Consider the following 5712-nt stretch of genomic DNA (forward strand, 5'->3'; position numbering starts at 1 on the left):
TGGCTGAACCATTTACCATGTTGGGAAGCGTCATCACCTCAGAGGAGAGGCCAGTGTCCCATTTATGGGTCACCTCGTCTGAACTCCGAGGCGCATGCACTTGCCTCCCTTTGGCGAGGCTGAACGCAACTGGGAGAAGCCTCAACATGGCTGAACCATCCATCATGTTGGGAAGCGTCATCACCTCGGAGGAGAGGCCAGCGTCCCATTTATGGGCCACCTCGTCTGAACTCCGAAGCTCATGTACTTGCCTCCCTTTGGCGAAACTGAACACCACTGGGAAAAGTCTCAACATGGCTGAACTATCCTCCCTGTTGGGAAGCGTCATCACCTCGGAGTAGAGGTCAGCATCCCATCTTTGGGCCATCTCGTTTGAACTCCGAGGCGCGTGCACTTATTTATGCGCAAGGTTCAACCACTACTAGCTTCACTCAACCACCTTTCGAATTAGACAGCAATATTTCCAGTTCGACTGAAATACGATCCGGTCATGATCCATTCAGGTTATAATTATTAAGTTTAAGTACAATTCATTTGCTTAAGTCTAATACTATTCATGGCTCGTGAGGCTTGCGCACAATTTACTTGTTCAAGTGATTGGAGTTAGGATACCAAGTTAAAGTTATTTAGTTCTTCAATCAACATTAAGTTCAATTGCTTGACGATGCCAATGTACTTTGGAGAAAAACAACATTGAATGAAAAAGGATATTATATTGATTTACAATCAAGATTACAACTGGAGGGGCCCAAGGCCATTACATCAGAAATAACTAAAAAGAAAATTATCCTAAGCCTGTGATGACGGTGGAGGGCCTCAACAGTCGAGGCCTCCGCAGCTTGAGCATCAGAACTTCCTTCTTCTGCCTCCACCATGTCATCTCCAATTACTTTATCAGCTGGGGTTTGAGGCACTTCATCCACAAACTCAGACCTCAGCTGTGACAGGTCTTGGTTTGGGTAAAGCTCCTCAGCCCTCTTCATCATCTCAGCATAAGGATAATTTCTCCACTAAGTGCTGAAGCTCTCTTGTACGCCTCAGTATTGTGGAAGTTGGCGATGTAGTCTTTCACCGCCTCTTCCCTTGTCTCCTGGGCCTCCTCTCTTGCGTTAGTCGCATCATCAACGTACCACTTAATCTGGCCCTCCAAGAACTTGTAGGCATCTTGGGCCCCAACCAGCTCCAAATTTGTCTTCTCCAAGGCTTCGGCAGTCACATTATGGTGGTCATTGGAAACCTCAACTTTCTTAGTCAAGGAGGCCACCTCGCACTGGGACTCATATACCTCCTTCTTCAGCGCCTTGATTTGAGCCAAGGCAGACTCCAGCTTGGCCATATCTTCGAGTTTTTGGGCCCCCGCTTCATCCACCTCGACTATAGCCCCCTTCAGCTCCTCTATAAAGGAGGTCATCTTCTTCTCCGAGAACTGGGTCTCCATTTGAAAGTCAGTAAGGGTCTCCCTACACTCCAGTGCGAGGCCAAAGGTCCTCACACTTTGGCTTACCAGGGCCCTTGTCAAGTTCGTGGCGTCACATGAGAAGGCATGCAACTGCCGCCGATCCATCTAGAATTTGTAGAAGCATTCTGTAGCACTTCGGATCTCAAGTGGCAGAGCCTCTACCAGTGCTGGAGCCAGAACCTCCTCCCTTCCAGCAAGGAAACTTGAAGACTTTCCTTGCACCCTCGCAGGCATCTGTTTGGCGGCCTCCTCCTCCACCGCCTCAGTTGCCCTTCTCGCAGCCTCCTCCTTTTCTTCCTCAGCCACCGCTCGTCGAACCATTTCTATTTTTACAGCTTTCGAAGTGGATGCAAGATGCAAGGAGCTTCGGCTGAGTGACTTCTCTGCCTTCATGGGACACAAAGGTCCTGAATTTTCCTGACGAGCTGGTGACATGCACCAGCTTCCTCTTCTTCGGCTCCTCGGTGACTTTCTCCTTCCCCGAAGGCTCCTTAGCCTTCTCCGGCCTCTGAGGTGTCCCCTCTTCTAGAGCCCTTGAACTGTCGTCTTTAGAGAGGCGCTCAACCCTACCTCGAACCTCTTTGGCACCACTGGACCCCGGCTTCAAAGGCCTCGACTTCACAGTAGATGTGGCCTTGAGTATAGAGGCCATATCCGGGGATGGATACTCCCTCCTCTTAAACATGTTTGCAGAACATGTCAACGCATCAGCATCAAAATGAAAAGCAAGAAATACACTAAGTATAGGAGCTTCTTACCCCTTGGAGGCCATCAATTCGAAATCAAGAAAGTAGCGACTTCGATCGATGAGGTGGTCGAAGTGGCGAAGCTTGAGAGGCCTCTTGTAAATGTCCTATATCACCTTGAACTCCTCCTCGCTCAGCTCGAACTTCATACTACTATCTGCAAACGAAGCCTCAACAGTTAGAGAAAAAATAAATTTGAATACAGAATGCAAACTACTTAGATCGGGAAACTCATGAGCTTCGTAGTACTGGGTCAGTACTGTGCAAGCCAGGGCTATGTCTCCCTCCACCGCCTACCACCTGCCCCTCACCCAGAACCACGACTCATTCCACCCCTTAATGGAAGAAGGCAGCCCCACCACAAATGGTGCATGAGCCCTCCAAGGGGTCAAGTAACACCACCCACTGGACTCCTTACCTATTACCCTAGGCTAGAATAGGGTCATGGAGAGGCATGTCCTCCCCAAATGAAACTTCCTTCCATAGGAAGTACGAGCCCACCAACTGGCTCCACCCATTTGGCAGAACCTGGGTCGGTGACAACATGAAGTTCCTCAGCACCGCCCTGAAGAAGGAGTGCAGAGGAAGACGTATACCCGCTTTAAACAGATATTCGCTCATCGTCACGCACCCATGCCTCGGATAGCAGGCTCGCTCATGGGCATCGAGTACTAACATCTCCACATAATGAGGTACACAGTACCTCTCCCTTATCTCCCCTAACCTCTCTTCCCTGTTATATTCGAAGGGATCCTAGACGCCCCCACTCCACACTGTAATCTACTGCCTCCTCGGTCATAGCATACTGCTCGACCTCAGAGCCCCCCTGTATCTAGACCCCTGACCGAACAACGCGACGATGACCAACTCCCTACCCGAGGTGGACTCCATTTCAGAAAACAACTAAGAACACAATACAAGGGATGTTCTGTAAAAAATACCTATGGGGTTACTACGCCGACGAAATGCTGCCAGAAAATCAGGGGACAAAGAGCTTCGACACCAGAAAACTTTAGCTTTGGAAGAAAAAATTGGATTGCAAAGGGTAAAAATTTCAAGACAATGAGGGTCTCTCGCCTTTTATAAAGGGTCAGGACAAACCCCACCCGTCTTATCAAAGCCCATCCAATCTAAACCATTTATCTTTAATCAAATTCGAGGCGTAGAATTCAAACGATTTTTCAAATCTACGCCTCAGATTAAAGCGTGTCCCCCACGCACCTCCTCCAACGCGTCTGCTTCTAGAAACTCCAGCTGTTCTCATGATTACGATTTTAATTCGACGGCAGAAGGCGCCTTGGAAGTTGTAACAGTTCAGCCACTTTTCCTCAAAAATATGCGCAAAACATCAAATCATTGGCACAGCTGCCGAGGAACAATTATTGTCAATGTACCTCAGAATTCAGCCATCAAGTCTCGCAGGTTCGATTTCTCAACCACCTCGGCTTCTTCATCAAAATTCAGCCATCAAACCTCGCAGGTTCAGTTTCTCAACCACCTCGGCTTCTTCATCAAAATTCAGCCATCAAGTCTCGCAGGTTCGATTTCTCAACCACCTCAGCTTCTTCATCGAAATTCAGCGATTAAACCTCACAGGTTCGGTTTCTCAACCACCTCGGCTTCTTCATCAAAATTTAGCCATCAAGCCTCGTAGGTTCGATTTCTCAACCACCTCGACTTCATCATTCTCATCACTTTTTAGACAACAGCAAATCTTTAACTCTAACCATGATATAAATATCTATACTTGGACTTGGGGGACTATTATTTGGGGTACAAAAATTTCAAAAATTTCTTTTAAATTAACTGGCTAACTTTACACTTTACTTCATCAAAGTCCTCGCATTACATAAATGACTATACTTGGACTTGAGGGACTATTGTTACGTGTTCGCACACTTGGGCAACCCACCGGAGCCCACAGTCAGCTCATGTCGAACCACGTGGCACTCAATCCGAGGTGATTTGCATAGCCGAGGCCCATTTATCCTTGTCTCATGAGGAACTTCCGAAGCCTATATGCCGAGGCCCTTTAAAGGTGGACGAGGCCCTATTTACCGAAGCTCCTTAGCTGAGGTGACAGCATCCGAAGCATAAAATAACATCTTCCATAGACACCTCTCCCAAGAGATCTTCTGCACAAAGATCTTACTTGAATGATTGATAGGATGTTTGTCATAAGTGTAAATGGTAAGTCTTGCCGCTAGTAGAGACGGCTCTGCCAATCAATCATTCAAGTAAGATCTGTGGCTCCACCATTCATGAGGACTTCCCCTTGTCTAAAAGAGAAGACCTTGCCGCAACGGGCAAACTCATGGGAACATCTGCAAAACTCAAAAGACAACAAATCAACACCAATAGCACAAGCAAAGGTAAAGCATCAAAAAACAAATTACCTTCTGCTTCAACGTTTGGGGGGTCAACGCCCTGGAAAGAAGGTGGCTCGTCCATTGGTTGTGATGAAGATTCTGGGACTGAAGGTTTCTCTTTAAGCGTAGCCCCTTCATCAGCAGTTTTGGACGAATCAGCCTCAGCAGAGGATGATGGAGCAGGAGCTGCGAACACCAAAGCCTTCAAGGGAGAGCTTGAACTTTTCTGAGAGGTCCAAATAAACTATCAGCACATGGAAAAGCCTCAAGTATAGAAAGGTATGCTTATGAGTAAACCGATTTAATTACCTTTCTCCTGACGATGAGAGGGGTACCATCATCATCATCAGCATCATCCTCCAAAATGGGAGACGCTGAGGTTGGTCATTTGCGGCTTGGGGCACTTTTTGCTGCAGTAGGCTTGGCGGGAAGAGAAGTCGATGGACGGGCAGACTGTTTAGCACGAGCAGAGGAAGAGGGACTCCTAATGGACACAGAAGTGACAAAAACAGGAGAGGTGGAAGAAATGTTTGGCTGGTCTAGTGAATGGAAAGCACGATTGGCATCAATCGCAAACAATCCACGCTTCACTGACGGCCAGAGTCGTTCAAAAAGGGAATGAATGGCACGGTTAGGATTGAAGGGGGCTAAAAAAAAATTGCTCGTCAAAAGAAGATTGCGAGCATTTATAGCCTCTGCCTCCACTTTATTAATGGTATGGAAGCGGTCTATCAAATTCTTTGAATAGCAAGGGGGAACAGGCCAAGTTTGGCCAAAACCAAGTTGGCGAGCAAAAAATTGGGGAGCATATATTTTTACCCCAGCCTTGGCATTAGTCCTAGTCAAAATATCATGGAACAACTCCCTCCCGGTCAAAAATTGAATCCAAATGAATAGAAGGTGCTTGCACTATCCATAGTGGATGGAGGCTACACATAATCTGGAGTCAAAAAAGGAGGAAAAGGAAAGAAGGAAGGGATTGAATCCAAAGTATAAAAGAATGAAAAAATGTCCTTTCTGGACATATTTACAGGAGTCAGTGGCTCAATGGCTAACCCGTAGCAGCTAGCAGAAGGGCTGGAAAAAGATGGAGCACCAAGCGATGGAAAATAAACTCTCAACCACATTTGAGCGAACC

Source organism: Olea europaea, chromosome 5 (assembly GCF_002742605.1).
Source record: "Olea europaea var. sylvestris chromosome 5, O_europaea_v1, whole genome shotgun sequence".
In the NCBI taxonomy this organism is placed as follows: domain Eukaryota; kingdom Viridiplantae; phylum Streptophyta; class Magnoliopsida; order Lamiales; family Oleaceae; genus Olea; species Olea europaea.